We start from the raw sequence: 21,084 nt of genomic DNA on the forward strand, positions 1-21,084 counted from the left end.
AATCAAATGGCGTATTACATTAGGCAAATCTGCTGCAGAAGGCCTCTTTAAAGTGTTAAAAAAAACAAAGGTATCACTCTGATGACTAAGGTGCACCCAACCCAAGCCACGGTGTTTTCAATTGCCTCACGGGCACGTAAAAGCTGGACAATGAATAAGGAAGACTGGAGAAGAATTGATGCCTTTGAATTATGGTGTTTATGAAGAATATTGACTATACCATGGGCTGCCAGAAGAAGGAACAAATCTGTCTTGGAAGAAGTTCAGCTGGAATGCTCCTTAGAAGCAAGGACATATTTGGACATATTATCAGGAGGGACCAATCCCTGGAGAAGGACATCATGGTTTGTAAAGTAGAGGGTCAGTGAAAAAGAGGAAGACTCTCAAATGAGATGGATTGACACAGTGGCTGCAACAATGGGCTCAAGCGTATCAGTGATTGTGTGACTACTGCAGGACTGGGCAGTATTTGTTCTGTTGTACATAGGGTCGCTATGAGTTGGAACCAACTCCATGGCACCTAACAACAACATTAACAGGTATACTGTTGTGTTAATAACTAACTACAGGGATTTTTTATTTAAAAAATAATAAATTTCTGTTGAAACACTGCACAAAAACTTTATAGACAGTCATTTTGAAGTCATCCCCTCTGAGAGAGTCACCGGCGTGGTCCACATCTTGCACCCCACCAGTGATTCCACTGAAGCCAGGCACCAGTTTGGTCTTGAGAAGTAGGAAGGTTGTTGAAAAGAGGTGGAATGGAATATGTGTCTTCATTATTTTAAGTTTTGTAGCCTCCCTGCCAACCTGGAATTGGACTTATGTCAGGGTTACCTACTAGCAAGTGGCAAGTCAAGTCAATATATCATGCACGTACCACCTAAAATTGTTCTGTATATTATATACTACCGCCAGTATTTCATACTACAGGTGGTAGCACACAATATACAGCATCATAGCCTGACACAGGACACCACAGCAACACACCAGAAGGCACCAGAAGGCACCAGAACATGACAGACTGACAGATGGCTGATAGAAACCGGTTGCTGTAGAGTAAGTTTTGACTCATGGCAACTCCGTGTATGTCAGCGTAGAGCTGTGCTCTGCAGGTTTTTCAATGGCTGATTTTTTGGGAAGTAGATAACCAGACATTTCTTCTGAGGAATATTTGGGTGAACTCGAACCGCTAACCTTTTGATTAGCAGCTGAGTGTTTTAACCATTTCCACTACTTATGGACTCCCATCATGGACGAGTTTCAGCAGAGCTTCCAGACTAAGACAAACTATGAAGAAAGGCCCGATGATCTACTTCCAAAAATTAGCCAATGAAAGCCCTATGGATCACAATGGAATATTGCCTGATATAGTGCTGGAAGATGAGCCCTAAAGGTTGAAAGACACTCAGAAACACAGTGGATGCAACAAGGGACTTGAGCATAACAACAATCATAAAGATGGTGTAGGACTGGGCAATGTTTTGTTCTGATGTACATAGAGTCGCCATGAGTCAGAGCTGACTTGCCAGCAACTAACAGCAACAACTACGTGCATATGTGCCATACTTTGGAAAGCACGGCTTTAAAACATCCCACAAATACATGGAATTATTCATGATTAGCTCTTGGAACACACTTTATTGTCTTTGCGATTCTCCTCCATTCTTCCCTGGTAAATATACCCTGGTTTCCAGAAACTAAAAATGGTCCCATGGGCATAGTTGGCCATGTATTTATATGGTGGCTGGAGAGAAGGTGTTAGATTGGTCTTGGTAAAATTATAACCTTGTGGAACTTCAAACTCAGAACATCTTTTAGCATCTGGTAAATGTAAAGCCTTTTTCTTCCCCCTTTTCATTTTCATTTGAGCCTTTCTAAAAAAAAAAAAAAAACCCTAAAAGTTCATGCTCTAATAAAACTGGCTTAGATAGAAGAAAGGTCTGAAAGAAATGCAGTGGAAACAGATACGTCATCAACTATTTCAAGACCTGCCCTAAAATGGGAAACTTGGGAGATAGCTCAGTGCAACATCTTGCTGGATTCACACACTGGAAAGCCAAGGACAAAAGAGGATTAAGTGTGCTTAACATTATCTTGGGATTTGGGTTTCATGCCTGGGAGGACCTAGCCTACAGTTCTGCCTAAACCCACATAGCAGCAGCTCTAAGCCTGACCTATACATCTTTAGTTAGAAGAGGGTCATTTAAGAGGACACTGCTCATGGCTGATTTTGAGCAGTTGTATCAACAATGACAAAATGGTTTAAAAAGATGCAAGAAAACACAACCTTCTACAATCCTCTCTGTTTCCCCTTCCTTTCTCTGAAGGCTAGGATTTAAGTTTAAATTCTGAGTTCCTTTGTAGAATTCCTTTAAACGTCTGCTTGTTTAATACGAAAGTAATCAATGTCCTTTTGAGGATCTATGAGCGGTGCTTGGGCTGAGAAGTTGTAACTATCTGAGGCTAGAAGGGAAAAGGTCAGAAGTCATCTCATTCAGTCCCGGCACTTTGAAATGATAAATTTATAGGCCAGCAAGGTGAAATGATGTGCCCAAGGTCACCCAACAAGTCAGTAGCAGTGTCAGGTTCAGTCGCCATCCCCTGCCACCATCTGCTGTAAATCCTCTTGGATGGGCTTTGTGGCAAGCTACCAGGGAAGCTTATTGGAAAGCACTGAAGAACGTTAGACCATCTGCAGATGTGATTTTAAAGGTCATTTATTTGTTTTACTGCAGATCATGACTTCCCCTTCATCTGTCTTCTTGTTCCAGGGCCAGATTCTGTCCTTTGATGTTCTTCATGGCACTCCCGTTGCCTTTGGTCCGAATCTGAAGCAGGGCTTGACCCAGAGCTACTGGTGTCTTTGTTTGCTCTCTGAGGACTCCTCCTCCCCCCAGAAGACTTTGAAAAATCAGTTGTCTTAGAGTTACTTTCTACACTAGACACGTCCTGCTGTGTCTGTGTCTTAGAATTTTTGAGCTGGAAGAGACCTTGGAGGTCATTGTTCAACCCCCGCCCGGTGCAGGAATTTCTTCCAAAGATCCCCTGGCAGATGGTCACACAGATTTGTAGCTGGAAGGCACCTTGGAGTCCAAAGAATATCTTGCTTTTTTTTTGGTAGGTAAAGAGGCTGAGACTCAGAGGGTGCAGTGATTTATCCCCATACAGGTGGCGCAGCTAAAACTGTAACTCGGGTTTTCAACTCTAAGACTGCAGCTTTGTTCACTGCTCCATCCTACCCCAGCTTAAATTCTTCTAAGAATTTCCAGGCAATCATCCATTATTTTATTTACTTGTTAATTTTCGTTTATTTACTAAGTTTTTATTTTGTTGTTGTTCGTTGCCATTGAGTTGGTTCTGACTAGCTAAAAGGTTGGTGGCTTGAACCCATCCAGAGGTGCCATGGAAGAAAGGACCACCAGTCTGCTTGTGGTATAGCCTTGAAAACCCTATAGGAGGCAGTTCTACTCTGCACACGTGGAGTTGCCTTTATTTTACACAGTACTAGTAGTTACAGCCATCACCCATCTGTCAGTTTGTTGCACTGTAGTGGCTTGCATGTTGCTATAATGCTGAAAGCTATGCCTCCAGTGTTTCAAATACCAGCACGGTCAGCCATGGTGGACAGGTTTCAGTGAAGCTTCCAGACTAAGACTAGGAAGAAAAGCCTGGACATCTATTTCTGAAAATTAGCTAATCAAAATATGATGGATCACAACAGAATATTACCTGATATAGTGCTGGAAGATGAGCTCTCTAGCTTGGAAATCACTCAAAATACTCAGTGGCAGCAACAACGGACTCTAGCATATCAACGGTTGTGAAGATGGCATAGGACTGGACAATGTTTTGTTTTGTTGTACATGGGTTTGTCATGAGTTGGAGCTGACTCAAGGGCAAGTAACAACAGCAACAGTTACAGGCAAATTGACACTGTGACTGGAGGGAAAATCCACCTGGTGAAATGTCTTTATTTCCCACGTGCTTAGTTATCACAATTTGGATGACAACTGCATCTTATCGGCAAGTAGTTATTGGAAAGAATTAGGTTCCAGGTTGTCTTATAATCTCAAATGATATAGGAACATACAAGATATTACAAAGGACCTAGAGGCAAATTATGCAATTCTACTTTATCCAGCACCTTCCAATTCACCACCAAGTAATTGACTGGAATCCTAGTAGCAGCCGAATGAAACCTGAGAGAATTCATTATCCTAATTTTATATAAAAGAACCAGGAAGAGTGCCTACCACATAGTAAGTGCTTAATATATGATTGTGGAATAATTAATAAGGACAATGAAGTGAAAAGCTCAAAGTAAGTTGCCCATGGTCACAGAGCTACTAATTGGCAGTGCTGAACTTGAACCAAGATCGATCTAGTTCAAAAGCCCATGCTCTTTCCACCCTGAAAAGCTGCTGATGCCTGGTAAAAATAATGGCTAACATTTACTTACTATATGCCAGGCACTGTTCTAAATGCTTCACATATATTGACTAATTTCTTCATCACTGAAAAAAAAAAAAAAAAAAACCTTTCTGGTAGATGCTACTGACATTCCCATTTTTCAGAGCAAGTAAGAGAGACTTTGAGGAATTAAAAAATTTTCCCAAGACGACAAACTTTGTAAGCTGTGGAGAGGCGTTTGAACGCAGGCAGACTCACAGCAGACTTATGGCAGAGCCCGTGTCTTCCCTAGAGCGCTACCTGGCTTATAGAACAAGGACTACAGAGGTTTTAAACATGAGGGCAGAGTCAGCTAGAGAAGGAGTGGAGAATGATGGCTGTAGACATTCTGAGTTGGAAGGTATTTTAATGGGCACATCCCAGTTTTGTGAGCAGCCTTGTGAGGTCCTTTGTTGAGAAGAGCCAGTGAGTAGGTGTGAATTCCCATGGGACAACGGTGCCAAGTGTTCTATAATCTCATGCTAGCCAACAATTGGCCTTCAGCAATTGGTCAAAAAAAAAAAAAAAAAAGAGCTGAATTATATTTCTCTGCTCATATAACTCTTGGTGGCACTTGCCCTAGGTGAGGAAGTGCCCATGTCTGTCCTGGCTTTTCTTGAAGGCATCTGTCTTTCTTTTGATTTAGGGTTAGTTGGTTGATCTGCAACCTCCACTCTCTGGTTGGTTCAAATAAAGTGGTGAATTTGTAGACTTGTTCAGCATTTTTCTGTTGTACCTATAGGAGTGACACTCTTTCCAGCATTTGCGATCTTAAGCAAAAGCTGGAGGTCTTTCACAGTCTTCTTTTTGATGGAGTCACAGACATTAAATGGGAATTTTCTGTTGGGCTTTCTCTCTGTCATCCTTGGAGGGTAATTCAATAAACTTTTTAGGGCATCTATAATTCCCAAATCCTACCTTCAAGCAGCTAGCTCCTAGTCTACTGGAAGGGATAAATACATCAACGGATAATTTTTGAGTAGTGTAGTAAGTGCTAAAAGAAAATTAATCTGTGCTAGCAAGTAAGGGAGGTAAATGGGTCACAGCCTGGGAAAGAGACAAAGGAGACTTCCTAGGGGAGATGACATCTGCATTAGTTCTTAAAATGAAAACATTTCCCAGCACAGAAAGCTGGGTAGGGCCTTCTAAGCAGAAGGGATGGCAAGAGCCGAGTCATAGAATTAGCATCATTTGTGGATGAACACATTTAAATGGGGAGACTAGCACACCCCACTTGGAGACTCTGCTGTTAACAATTACCGTGAGGAGCTTCAGAGCCTTTTTTTTTTTTCTGGCATACATATTTATATATTTGTAGAAAGTGAAATAACTTACTGTATTCTGTCAGATTTGATAACTTTAATAATACAATGATGCTGAATAATTTACTTCTCCTTTTGTTGAAGGTTTGGCTTATTTTCATTTATTTTGCTTTTGTAAATACCATTGTTATAAACATCTTTTACATGCAGTTTTTTTTTTTTCCATTCCTTTTGGATTATTTCATTGGATGCATTCCAGTGAAATAACATAAGGGGAATTTCTGAATTGAAGATTACTGACATTTCCAAGGCTTTGATACATGTTGCCAAATTGCCTTTCAAAGTTGTAGTGCCAATATTTACTTTTCCAATAGTTCATGAAAGTGCCCATCGAAGAACAACCTCAAAGGCACTATGTATTTGCATTACAAAAAAAAAAAACCTGGCTAATTTGATAGGTACAAAAAAGGCATATGATTAATTTTTTAAATTTGCATTTATTTGAATATGAATATGGCTGACAATATTTCTATTAGCTATTTTGCTTCCTCTTTTGTGAATTCCCCTTTCCTGTCCATTGCCCACTTATCTACTGGAATCTGATCTTTTAGCTTTTTTTTGGAGCCAGGTTATGATATTTATTGGCTAAATATTGTGAAGGCCCCTGACTGGAGCAAATGGCTACCAACCGAAAGGATGGCGGCTCCAACCCACCCAGTACTGTGGAAGAAAAGGCCTGGCGATCTGCTTCCGTAAAGAAAATTCCAGTTTTATGTCTGTGACTCCATCAAAAAGAAGGTTGTGAAAGACTCCAGCTTCTGCTTAGGACGGCAAACGCTGGAAAGAGTGTCACTCCTGCAGGTACAACATAAAAAGTGCTGAACAATCTGCAAATTCACAACTTTATTTGAACCAGAAAACCCTATGGAGCTTGTTTCTACTCTGTAACATATGGGGTTGCCATGAGGCATGGGCCAACTCAACGAGAGCTAACAACAACAATAACAAATATTATAAAATCTGCCTTTTAAAGCATAAAGCTAAAACCCGTTGCTATCAAGTCAATTCCAACTCATAGCAACCGTATAGGACACAGTAGAACTACCCCACAGGGTTTCCAAGGAGTGCCTGGTGGATTCAAGCTGCTGACCTTTTAGTTAGCCGCCAAACTCTTAACCACTACACCACCAGAGTTTAGGGACACTCAAATCTGACTGTTCAAAACTGCCTTTCGAGCTTTAAAAAAAAATACGTATTCCTAGACTCTACCCTCATAGATTTTGATTCACTAGCTGATTATTCAGAAATCTGCATGAAGAGTCCCGAGGATTCTGACAGATCAGTTTTTCTTAGTCATCACATTTAGACTTTTAGGTTCTGCTCTTCACCTGGAAGCAAGCTGCCTGTGGGCCACATTCCAACGGATGATTCTGGAAAACACTGGCTTTTGGGTTGACGTGTGCTTGCACCCCAACTTTGGCACTTGCCAAACTGTGGGACCCACGGTACACTTGGCTGAGTTTTGCTTTTCTAGTATTTAAATGAGGAGAACATTGCTATTGAGGATTAGTACTTTTATTACTAAATCAAGGCCACCAGTTCAGAGTCTTTTGTAATGATTCCGGGCTAAGGAATAAGGGTCTGAAAGAGAAGGAAAGAAAAGATGGATCTAAAAGATGTTGATACTCTTAGGTGTCGTCAAGTCAGGTCCGACTCATAGCGACCCTATTTGTACATAACGAAACACTGCCTGTTCTTGCATCATCCTCGTAATCGTTGATATGTTTGAGCCCTTCGTTGCAGCCACTGTGTCAATCCATCTCATTGAGGGTCTTCCTCTTTTTCACTGGCCCTCTACTTTTCAAAGCATGATGTCCTTCTCTAGGGGCCGGTGATTCCTAACAACATGTCCAAAGTGAGATGAGGTCTCACCATTCTCGCTAAGAGACATTAGGATGGAGGAACTGAAAGGTTAGACTCTAAAAACTTACTCTTATTAAGTGCTAACTGTGGCCAGTACTGGGAGAAGCATTTACATCACATTATCTCATTTGATCTTGATCTTCACACCAACTCTGAGATAGCTGCTACGCCCGTTTCACAGATGAAGAAACTGAAATTCAGAAAGGTTAAGTGACTTGTCTAATCTGACATACCAGGGAGAACAGAGTTATCATTTGCTAATATGAGGAAGAGTGTAGGAAGAACAGGTTTGCGGGTGACGATCAGGAGCTCAGCTTTGTACCGTGAAGTTTGAGATGCTCCTTAGACAGGAAGATATTAAGAAGACAGCTGCAGTTGCAACTGTGGACTTTTGGGGAGAGATCTAGACTAGAAATATAAATTTGGAAGTCATCTACTCATAGCTGTTCATTAATGTTATGGGAAAAAATGAACTCCAAGCACTGGAGCACAGATGGTAAAGAAAGGCGGGCCTATTACTGAGCTTTGGACCTGGTGTTAAGAGGTCAGGGAGATTAGGGGCAACTGGCAAAGGAGATTGGGAAGAAGTGGTGGTAAGGAAGGAGAAAAACCAGGAGAGGGTGGGATTTTGGAAAACAAGTGAGGCACGAGTCCATACTCAGGAGGTATTTGCCAAAGATATAAATGACCTGTCTAAGCAGAATCCGAATCCGGATCTCTCTGCCCCAAGAACCTATATATTCTTGTACCCTAAGCCAGGGGTCAGCAAACTTTTTCTTAAGGACCAGATAGTAAATATTTTATGCTTTGTAGGCCAAATGGTAAAATCTGGGCTATCATGTAGGTGCTTATATAACCATTTCAAATATTACTATTTCAACATGTAAAAACCATTCAAGGGCCATGAGAAACCCCCCAAAAAAACTGAAAAAAAAAAAAAAAAAAAACAGGCTGCAGGCCAGATTTGGCTAATCTCTCTCTCTAAAAATATATATATATATATATATATATATATATATATATACTGCACCATTATTCACTTTAATTCCAGAAATATTCATTAGCCAAATTACGATACTCAGGCATCATCATTGTAATCAGCTCTCAGTCTCACATAAAATTCCATAACCTAAGCAGACTGTTTCCAGCAATACTATAGCTTAACTTTTTTTTCTTTATACAAAGGTAGCCTGTATCTAATCAAGCAATTTTATTTTTCCCAAGACATCCTTTCTCGTTCCATTTTGCTTAGCTACATAGTTGGTAAAGAAACGGAGTGCAGAGGCAAGCACAGAATTTGCATGAGTGTATTTGCCATAGATGGTGGCCTCTCAATGGGATTTCTGGTGTGACAGCGTGATGAGGGAAAAGGGTATTTCCCTCTCCTCTTGTTTTCTCTTTGAATGTCAAAAGAGAAGCCACCGAAACCTCATAGAAGGAACAGATCGTTTCCCAGGGTCACACCAAGGGGAGTCATTATGATTCATTACTCCAGCATATGCACTCTGCCCACAGAAGTACCATTTTTAGAAAACTAAAGTTCAAATTTGGTACAAGCACTGACTTCTATTTTTATTAACTTTCTTTCTACCAAAAATTAGTTCTATAAACTAAAATTATCTCTTACATTTACTGTCTCTCTGTAGTGCCTCCTGCCTGTGCTTGCTGTATTCCTCTCCAACCCCCTAAGTCCTGGAACTGTGGAATCCATTCACAGGTGGAGCTGCCTGGATCCCTGGGCCATTTTTGTTTCCTCATTGCTGTTGTTGTTGTTGTTAGTTGCTGTCAAGTCCTCTCTGACTCGTGACAACCTTATGTTTAGCAGAATGAAACACTGCCAAGTGCTGTGTCATCTTCATGTTCGTTGGATGTTCTATTCTATTGCGGTTGTTGTTATTAGGTGCTGTTGAGTTGCTTCCAACTCGTAGTGACCCTGTGTACAACAGAACAAAACACTGCCCAGTCCTGTGCCATCCTTATAATCATTGTTGTGCTTGAGCTCGTTGTTGCAGCCGCTGTGTCAAACCATCTTGTTGAGAGTCTTCCTCTTTTTTCTCTGACCCTTTACTTTACCAAGCATGATGTCCTTCTTCAGCGATTAGTCCATGGTTGAGGCTATTATGTCAATTCATCTCATTGAGGGGTTCCCTCTTTTTGGTTGACCCTCTGCTTTATCCAACACGATGTCCTTTTCTAGGAGCGATTGGTCTTTCCCGATGACGTGCTCAAAGTATATGAGCCAGAGTCTTGCCATCCTCATTTCTAAGCATTCTGGTTGTATTTCTTCTAAGACTCATTCGTTCATTCAATTCCTCAACGTGACCCTCCCCTAAGACTTTTTACAATGACAAATAGACTCTTGAGAATGCAAAGGCAACACACATTTCTCATTCCCCTCTCAGGACACGTGCATTTGCAGATATTTTTATCAGTCATGAAGTGATTGCTAGTAGAAATTCTCTCAAAGGTCAACCTGCCTTTTTGGAATTGCTCCTATTTAACAAAACAGTTTAATTAGCATAACCAATGATCACAAAATGATCAAAGGGTGTTAGACCCTTGGCCTTAGGTGATATGGCAGCACCTTTCCACTTCAGCTTTGGGTCTTCTGCACTTATTTTGTGCTTTCCTTGCCCTGGAATGCGAAAGGAGGTGCTCTCTTTTCCTTCCCTCTCCCCCATTGGATGGCAAATGGAGCAAGCTCTGGGGATGATAGACTCTGTGCGGAACTTCTTCAACTGTTCAGTTGCTAATATCTTTCAGAAAACCCATCTTTCTTTCTTCCTAAATCTGGAAAGTCTCTTTGTCCAGATTCTCTATGGCCAATTCAACTGAAGTTTTCTATTTATCTCTGAAGCCTCTGTGACTTTGTAAAATGCTTTCTAAACTAGGAGCCTCTGTAAATTTGTAATTTTTCTTCCCCAGCACCCAGGAGAGTGCCTGGTGTAAGGTAGAATATCAGTGAACGTGTCTTAAGTTACACTAATCAGTAACTAGTTGCCTCAAATCGACTTTGACTCATGGCGACACATCCATGTGTGTCAGAGTAGATCTGTGCTCCATAGGGTTTCCAATGGCTGATTTTTTGGAAGTAGGTCTTTCTTCCAAGGGGCTTATGGGTGAACTCAAACCTCCAACATTTCAGTTAGTAGCTGAATGCATTAACCGTTCGCACCACCCACAGACTCCAAGTAACATAAAGAGATGGCTATTAACATTTTGTGGTTGATAGATTGGAAAATGGCAAAAAAAAAAAAAAAAAATAGGCTGCTGTTGTTAGGTGCCATTTAGTTAGTTCTGACTCATAGTGACCCTACGTACAACAGAAAGAGACACTGCCCAGACCTGCACCATCTTCACAATTGTTGCTGTGTTTGAGCCCATTGTTGTAGCCACTGTCTCAATCCATCTCGTTTAGGGTCTTCCTCTTTTTCGTTGACTCTCTATTTTACCAAGCATGATGTCCTTCTCCAGGGACTAGTCCCTCCTGCTAACTTGTCCAAAGTGTGTGAGACAAAGTCTTGCCATCCTCGCTTCTGAGGAGCATTCTGGCTGTACTTCTTCCAAGACAGAATTGTTCATTCTTCTGGCAGGTATATTCAATATTCTTCACCAACAGCATAATTCAAATGCATCAATCTTTGGTTTTCCTTGTTCATTGCCCAGCTTTTGGATGCATATTAGGTGATTGAAAATACCATGGCTTGGGTCAGGTGCACCTTAGTCCTCAAGAGGACATCTTTGCTTTTTAACACTTTAAAGAGAACTTTTGCAGCAGATTTGCCCAGTGCAATACATCATTTGATTTCTTGACTGCTGCTTTCATGGGCATTGATTGTGGAACCAAATAAAATGAAATCCTTGACAACTTCAATATTTTCTCTGTAGATCTAGAAAGGTAAATTTAAAGGCCTAGGTAATAGACTGTGAGCCCCTGTGGGCAAAGGATAAACGTTTTCCTACCTAATGAATGATGTCAATGGATCTTAGCCTGAAGGGCGGTTGAGGGAGTGAAGCAGAAAGGGATGTCTCTGAGAAATACAATGGTGGAAGAAATGTCAAGCGGGGAGCTGGCCTGAAGACCCTGAAAGAAGTCAAAGAGAACCTCAGGTTATTCATCTGGAGCCTGGCCTTCAAATAGTTTGTTAAAGAAAGACCCATCTGAGAGTCAAAAGACACAAGCTCCACGCTCTTATATAATGCTTAATCCTCTTGGCTTCAGCTTCCCCATCTGTAAAATAGGTAAAACGTCAGTTGCTGTTGTCTATTCTGACTCATGGCAACTCCATGTGTTTCAAAGTAGAAATGGGTCCCCCAGGGTTTTCAATGGCTGTGATCTTTTGGAAATAGATCACCAGGCCTTTCTTCCAAGGCACCTCTGGGTGGATTTGAACTGCTAACGTTTTGTTAATAGCCAATTGCTTAACTGTTTGTACCACCTAGGGACTCCATAAAATAGATACACCAATAAAACACATCCTTGTTTGTATATTAACAGCTTCCTTTACTGCATAAAGGAAACCCTGGTGGTGTAGTGGTTAATTGCTACTGCTGCTAACCAAAGGGTCAGCAGTTCGAATCTGCCAGGCGCTCCTTGGAAACTCTATGGGGCAGTTCTACTCTGTCCTATAGGGTCGCTATGAGTCTGAATTGACTCGACGGCATTGGGTTTTTTTTTTTAATTGCATAACTAATACAGAAATTTCTGGTAGATAGGTACACTGAAAGGTAAGGTCATTTTGATGGGAGGGGAGAGAAGTCATTCCTAGGATCTTTGAAATCAAAAAGCATCTGTAAGACTTGTGCAATGGACCTGAGGGCTGGTAATGTGCACAAAAAAGCATCGTCTTTCTGCTTGTTATCTATGAACAGACTCATATGTCACTTTAAAGGGTTAACAGGAAGCTAAATGTCATCTTGTCAGCCTTCCTGATCTCTTCCAGCTGGCAGTCATCCTTCTCTGCTCTTAACACCCATGGTCCTCCCGTCTGTACTTTTCTTGCAATGCATATCCCTCTCCACTGAGGACCCTGGATATTAATGCACATGCCTTTATCTGCTCCCTAGAAGGTAAACATAGGAGCCCTGGTGGCACAATGGTTAAGAACTCAGCTGATAACCGAAAGGTAGTTTGAACCCACCAGACTTCATGGGAGAATAGATCTGATGCTCTGTTCCCATACAGGTTTCAGCCTAGGAAACCCTAGGGGGCAGTTCTACTTTGTCCTATAGGGTCACTATGAGCTGGAATCGACTTGACAGCCCACTCCAACAACATGGAGGCAGCGCCATGGCTAGGTTGCCCATGAATTCCACATAGTTCTCCAACATGTCTTGCAATAGTAGAAATTCGTTAAGAGCTTTCTGGGTGGATGGGTGGATGGGTAAACTAATGGAAGAAGAGACACTCCCTCAGGCTTGTTCAGCACTGAATCCTGAGGCCCTTGCACAGTGCCTGGCACATGGTGGACAATTAATACATGCCACTCCCTGAATGTATTAAAAGAGGCTTTCTTGATCTTGCTCTTACTGATGGTCCGGCCTAGCACAGTGTCTGGTACTTAGAAGGCCCTTAAGAAATAGATCTTGATGGACTGACCCACCGTGTTTCTGAACCACAAGAAAACAACTGTTTTAGAAAGGGATATCACCAAAGTTGTTCACGTAATGTATTACTCTCCAAAAGAGAATAGCACCATGGTTAGTGTTTGTTGTGGGCGTTTTTTCTGAACCTCCAGCCTGGTGCTCTAGAGCAAACTTTGGCAAACTACAACCTGTGAGCCAAATCCAGTCTACCACCACTGCTTTCATAAATAAAGCTTTATTGGAACACAGTCATGTCTGTTTGCTCACACATTGTCTATGTCTTCTTCTGTGCTACGACAGCATTGCTACGACAGAAACGGTATGGTCTGCAAAGCTGAAAGTATTTTCTGCCTTGCCCTTTATAGAAAAAGCCTGCTGACTCCTATTGTAGAGGGCTGGTTGTTATAATTCATCAGAGTGATACTCTCCATGAATTGCTGTTAGTCCATAACATAAGTAAATGGCTAATATTTGTTGAATTCTTACTGTGAGAAGAAAGGCTCTAATGTGCTGCCTATTTGGGAGCAGAGACAGTTTCCATGTGCCCTCTCTCTCTGCTTGGGCTGGTATGTTTAGAATTCTCAAGTTCCCCATGAGTTCCCCATCTTACCCCACAGTAGGGTGTGTAAACCATCACGATAGTCCTATGGGGGCTTTTATTCCTAGAAAAAAAATAAGCTTCAGTCCAAAAAAAAATGAGGTATAATTCTTAATTGATGCAGAATCTGTAAAAAGGACGCATAAAGTTATAAAATATAAAGCTGGCCTCCTTAAAAATAATTAACTTAGAGAGTGAAGACATAGTCCCTGACCTTACAGAGTTCACGCTCTCGTGGGGAGCCAGATGTGACACCCTGCAATTACAGCCAGGGCTAGAATGACAGAGAAACTTATGAGGCTTAGGACTCAGGGTCCCTCCCTTGCATTGACCCCTCCAAGGCCCTAGTAATAGGTTCACATGGTCACAGGCTTTTGTAAAATTTGCAAAAGAAAGATATTTTTAACTGGAATAAGTTCAGGCCAATTTTGTAATTCTAATTTTGTATTCTTTTTCTTAAAGAAACCCCCCTAAAGTTGCATAAGGTGTCGTGTCCCACAATACTTGGGTCTTCCCCTGATTCCATTACAACATGACATTGCTCTAATGGAGGTATACCCACAGTACAGTGGGGATCTGGGAAAAGGAGCCCAGGAAAATGGTGACTGGGGGAATTTGGGGAAGATTTACAAAGGTGACATCCTCAGGTAACCTAAGGATGGGCAGGACTTTTCTAGCAGACAGTAACACTGGTGTGGAAAAGAGCTGTGAGGTGGACATGGGGGATTTGTGCCAGGTAAGGGGAACAGCATGTGCGAAGGTTCAGGAGGGAGAAAGCTTGCCCTGTTCTAGGAAACAGAGGTAATACAGCATGGGAGGAGCCCTGGTGGCGTAGTGATTAACAGCTTGGCTGCTAACTAAGATGCTGATGCTTCAAATCCACCAGCTGCTCCTTGGAAGTCCTACGGGCAGTTCTACTCTGTCCTATAAGGGTCACTATGAGTTGAAATCGACTTGATGGCAATGGGTTTGGTTTTTTGTTTACATTGTGGGAAGAGGACAAGTGCTGTAAGATAGTTGGGAAAGTAAGCTTTGTTTAGCAGGAAATGAAAATGGGGTAGTTATCCGGGGCCAGATCCTGATAGACTTGACTAGAAGTTTGGATTTGGCTAACTGGTGATGAGGAACCATTGAAAAATAGTGAGCAGGGAAATGGTTTGATTGCATGTTTTCATTAGAAAGATCCCTTCGGTAACCATAAAGGATTGCACAAGGGAATAGCCAGTCATCCTAGAAAGTTCCAAGTGACCATGTCAATAGAAGAGACATTGGAATGGGGAGAAATGTTTGGAGGGAAGATGACAAGCTCAGATATGCAGAGGGTGTGAGGACCAGAGCAGCTGGGCTCCTGGGTCGTCTTTAGCAGTTTTCCATTGTCTGGGCACAGCCAGCCCAAACCAAGCCCATGATTGCCAAGTTGATTCCAACTCACAGCTACCAGATGGGACAGAGTAGAACTGCCGCATAGGGTTTCCAAGGCTGTAATCTTTATGGAAGCAAACTGCCACATATTTCTGTCATGGAGTGGTTAGTGGGTTCAAACCAGGGCTTCAAATTGGTTTGAACTGGTTCTGTCATAGCTGATAAAGCAAAAAAGGAACAGATCAGAATTTTTTCAATTTGGGTAATGGGCATGGGAAAAATTACCAGTCCAAGCTCTGGACTGGAGACTCAAAACCAGCGTAGTGAGCCCTTTCAGGAGCCTGACATGGGAGACTGCGTTATTGGCAGGCCTGTGAAGAGTGACACACATTGAAACAGCACGTGGCTGTCTTTGAGCAGGGCTTGTTTCTGGCTCTGCTCAAAATCCAAAGGGCAAGAGAACTGGTTGCTTTGTAACACGTACACTACCCTTGTTTTCTAAGAGGGAGATTAAGTTTCTAGTAGGGCTTCCATCCGTGATTTTTCCCATTCCGCTTATAGTTCCAGTTCATCCAAATTTTAAAACTCTGGGTCCGTCTGGCGATGCTTCCTTGTTCATGATTGAACTGGGAAGAACCAGTTTGAAGCCCTGGTTTGAACCGCTGACCTTTCGGTTAGTAGCTGAGTGCTTGCTTACCCACTGCACCACCAAGGTTCCTCCTGGGCACAAGGGGGAAAGAAAAGCCAGATGCCCATTCCCTTTAATTTCCTTCCTTGGATCTTGACATTTGCACTTCTTTCCTGGAAAGCCTTCACACTGTCCACTTTTCCTCAAACTTTTTCCTGGACACCACTGCTTTGCAGGTTATCCATGACCCAAAAGGAACCAAGAGCCTCTCTACCAATAAGCCACGCCCCATTAAAAACAAAAACCAAACCTGTTGCTCTCGAGTTGATTCTGACTCACAGTGACCCTATAGGATGGAGTAGAACTGCCCCATAAAGTTTCCAAGGAGTGCCTGGTGGATTCAAACAGCTGACCTTTTGGTTAGCAGCCACAGCACTTAACCACTATGCCACCAGGGTTTCCATGCCCCCCTAGAATGGCAAAAATGACCCACAGAAACAAAAAGTGAAAAATAATAAAGTTAATAATAACAATGCAGATAAAACCTGCACTCAAAAAATAGAAACAAAGAATGAGTCACTTTTTAAAGTTTTGTTTTTAAACCTGGAGAAAGCGTGAGAAGTGATTCTTCAATAGCCTCTTACCAGGAGTCAGTGTTCCCAGTGATGCCCCAGTCAAAGCCATCATCCATTTAGTGACCCAGAAAAATGCCTATTTGTCCTTGTCGCTGCCCCCTTGACCTTTCAGTGCCCCCTGGGGCTACACATCTCCACGCAATCGTCTCCTATCTCTGCCCTCACTACCCTAGCTTCATACTCCAGAATCGACAACCAGCTTAGAGTTCATCTCTTTCCCCATGCCCTGGTGACCTTGGTGACCTTGGCAACTCTTCTTCCGCTAGGACGTGCTTCATCCTGCCTCCTTTCACCTGGTTCAGGTATGTCTCCTCCAGGAAACCTTATTTGACTCTGGTGCCCCTCCTCTGGGTTCCCATGCCATGCATAGTTGTTCTTGCACTTACCACTGCCACCTCCACCTTCCAGGTAAGGCACACTGACAGGGGCTGGCCTTCCTTCAAGGTTCCTTTCTCACCCAGGTCATTCATAGTTGCCATTCCCACTGCCCTGAGCACCTTGCCCTTCTGGCCCATTCTTGTAAATCTCATTTGAAACATCATTTCTCAGAATAGCCTTTCCTGCGCCCCCAGCCAATACCATAACCCTTACCTATGTCTTTACGGTCCTCTACAGCACTCATCCAAATACAATGTAGCCTATTATCAGTCTGATCATTTGTTAATGTCTTTTCCTACCAATTAGACTGACAGCTTCTCAAGGGCAAGAGAGAGAGATACGTCCTGCTGAGTAAATTGTCCCCCAGACCTGGTCCATAGAGGAAATAAGTAATTATCTGACGGAGGAATAGAGCTGGCTTCACGCTTCTAATGTAAAATAATTGTGTTGGGGTGGGTCAGTTAACAAAAAAAATGCCAAGACAGGAACCAACCTCTCCACCATGAGCATCAGAGAAGATGAATACACACTGGTATTAGGCTTTTCTCTGAGAATAGGGCTGTGTCCCATTCAAGAAAAAGATAAACACCAATGAAGAGGAGATCTTCCTGGGTAAAAGTGAGCGGATTGATTTGCTTAATTAAGAGAAAGTCATTTATCTTCACTTTCTCCCCAAAGAAGCCTCTGTTGTTGTTGTTATCTGCTGCTGAGTGGGCCCCCAATTCATGGTGGCCGAGTGCACAAAGGGATAGGACGACTGTGATCCACAGAGTTTTCACTGGCTGATTTTTGGAAGTAGATCGCCAGTCCTTTCTTCCTAGTCCATCTTAGTCTGGGAGCTCCACTAAGGTCCGTTTAGCATCATAGCAACACACCAGTCTCCACTGATAGACAGATGGTGGTAGCTGCATTTGAGGTACATTGGCGGGGGAATCGAACCCAGGTCTCCCTTATAGGAGGCAAAATTCTACCACTGAACCACCACTGCCCTCTAAAGGAGTCCTGGGTTGGAGGAGGGTATGAACCTTAACATGCTTGGCTGCTGACTGAAGGGCTGGCAGTTCAAATCCACCCAGAGGCTCCTGGAAAGAAAGGCCTGACAAATTACTCCTGAAAAATGGCGCAGAGTTCTACTCCTACACACGTGGGGTCTCGACGAGTTGAAGCCCACTCGACAGCAGCTGGTACCGGTTCCGCCCAAACAACGAAGTAAATCCAGGGCACTTCCCGGGGGCACTTCCCGGGGGCCAGCTCACAGCCGCAGCCACGGTCCTGGGGGTCAGCCAGCCTCCGCGCGATGGAGTTAGGTCAAAAGACTGGGGCCGGTCCCGTGGTTTCTGATAATAGCTCTATATTTAGGAGCTTCCTTCCAAATATAATCAGATTCCAAAGGCCTCTGAGGGTTTGGTTTATTTATTTATGAAAATGAGGACTGAGGACACAGTCTTCTGAAATACGCTTTAGTATGGCAGCCCGTGTGCACCAGCGCGGTATTACTCTGAAAAATAGCAACCAGCCTTCTTTAACCAAAGAAAGTCACAGTCTGAAATGCTGAATTTTGAAGCAGCATTTATTTTCTGCTGGTTTAGAATATGCTTCCCTTAGGAATAGCCCCCTGGCTGCCCCAGAAATGCTCATCTGCGATTGTGTAATGTCAGCCCTCTCGGTATCTCCTTCCTCACAGCAGGGCAGCATCCATCCGCCCTTTCCCATTCTTCTCTTGCTCTTTTCTGAGCCTGAAAATTAATCCTGAGAAAAGAGGAATGAAATATACATAGAACACATTCCCAAAGACATGGGTCTATTTCCAAAGCAGAGCAGGGAGGAAACCTAGTGAAGGGATTAAAAAACAATAAATAAAAACAAAAGGAGAGAAAAGAGAGTTTTTTTGTTTTGCCTAGCGCCCCCTCCAAACCCCGCCCTGCCCAAGTTTATGTTTGCGGAGGCCTCTGCAGACAGCCCCACTTCCTGGGCTGCTCTCAGAAGTTGAGGAAAAGGGAGATCAACTGTTTCCGTATTTGCTTTTTAAGCAAGGGGAGGTAAGAAGGGACCCGTTCACAAGGGCACTCGTAAGCCAAATCAGTAGGTGGTGGCGGGCAGAAAGAAATGAAACCCTAGAAAAGTGCAGTCCTCATGATTCTGTTTTCTGCCCTCCTGGTCAGAACGTGACTCCTGATTGATTTTGAGGAAGGTTCCACTACCTCAGGCAATTTGCATCATCCCCTTTTCTCACAGAATTCACTGAAGTGTGTCTTGTCACAGGGCTTCTGATGTACACTGGGCTCCTGGTTCCTCTTTTCTCAGGTAGAGGCCCCTGAGAGGTGATAGGGGAGTGATGAACGCCTCCAGCGAGGAGCTGGAATCAACCCACTAGCCTGATGCTGAAGACCTTACCTGGGTGGGGCTGAGGCATCCAAAGAGAACAGCCTAGTCTGTCTTTCATCCTGACTACCTTTATGTACATTTTCAAAACAGCACAGGGCATGGCGAGCATGGGATTGGATAGGACAGTACCTCCTCCAGGAAGCCTGGAAGCTCTAAATGTCTCTCCTTAGTGACTTCATACCAAGATCTGTTCAACTTGGCTGTGTCACTTCATCTATGATTCTGTTTTCCTGTCTGTAAAATGGGATAGCCATCTCTCACTTATTTTACAGGGCTAACTTGGGGATCTGGTGAGATGAGGGGTGGACAGGCATTCTGTAAACTCTACATTTCTCTGTAAGGAGCCCTGGTAGCGCAAAGGTGAAGCAATTGGCTGCTAACCAGAAGGTTGGTGGTTCGAAAGCAGCGACTCCATGGGAAAAAGATTTGGTGATCTGCTTCCATAAAGATTATAGTCTAGAAAACCCTATGGGGCATTTTTGCCCTGTCACGTGGGGTGGCAATGAGTCGAGATCGACTCGATGGCACCTAACCACAACAACATGTCTCTGTAATGCAAGCTACTAGACAAAGTGTCAAGTCAGTGGTGTAAAACAGGTTCTCATCTCAACTCTTGCTGCACATTAGAATTACATGGAACACAGTGGAAATAATACTGATGCCCTGGCCCCATCCCCAAGGTCTGAGGTAGGGCCGATTATAGGCATCGCCCCACCCTTAAAAGAAAAAACCAAAAAGCTCCTAAAAACAAACAAACAAAAGAAACCCAACACAAACAAACAAAAAACACACAAAACATAGCAGTGCCGTTGTTGATGCCGACTCATGGAGACCGCATGTGCGTCAGGGTAGAACTGTGCTCCATAGGGTTTTCAATGGCTAATTTTTTGAAGTAGATCACCAGGCCTTTCTTCTGAGGCTCCCCTGGGTGGTCCCAAATTGCCAAGCTTTCAGTTCACATCTAAGCGTGTTAACTGTTTGCACCACCCTGGGTCTCTGAAAGCTCCTCAGGTGGTTTTAATGTGGTCAGATTTGGCAACTGCTGGTAAATAAGAGTGTGGATATTGAGAAAAAGGAGAATTTTTTATGGCTAGGATGGGTAGGAAGGAAAGAAAAAAATAGAAATTAGGTAGTTAGAAGAGGACTCATTCCAATGGGAAATGGTAACAGGAATGGAGTGAAGAAGAGTCAAGAGGAAGGAGAGATAGGATGTATGAAGGGGGAGCTGGTAGTCAATCATGAAGTAGGGTAGGCACAAAGGGGCTGTGGCAGCTCAATGCTTAAGTGCTTGGCTGCCAACCAAAAGGTTGGTGGTTCAAACCTACCCAATAGCTCCACAGGGGAAAGGCCTGGAGATCTCATCCTGTAAAGGTTATGGTCTAGAAAACCTTTTGGGTCAATTTTACTTTGTCACATGAGGTCGCTATGAGTAGAAATTAACTTGATGGCACCTAACAACAAGGGTGAGCCCAGGGTGGGTAAAGTAGAACCACCTCCAGGAAGCCTGGAAATTCTAAATGTCTCTCCTTGGTGATTCCACACTACCCTGTACTTCTTTGTTTCTGCATTGCCACATCGTTCCTAAGTTTTCTGGGCATGTGTCTGTCTCCCCCAGTGAACCATGAGTTCTTCGAAGACATGGATTTTTCCTTTCACTTCTGAACCCGAAGCACCTGGCAAACAAATTAGCTGTGGTGCCAAGACCTTAATACACAATGAATGACAGGAACTGGGCATGGGGTTAAAGGCTTGTTTTAGGTTTGAACACTGCCACAAAGTTACTGGGGTGCCTGAGACCGGCTCTTTTGCCTCTTTCGATTTCAAGGTATTTCTGTTGAGAGATTTGATGGTTCTAGGAATTCAACTGTTTGAGCA

The sequence above is a fragment of the Elephas maximus genome, chromosome 15 (genome assembly GCF_024166365.1).
Source record: "Elephas maximus indicus isolate mEleMax1 chromosome 15, mEleMax1 primary haplotype, whole genome shotgun sequence".
NCBI classification, from domain to species: domain Eukaryota; kingdom Metazoa; phylum Chordata; class Mammalia; order Proboscidea; family Elephantidae; genus Elephas; species Elephas maximus.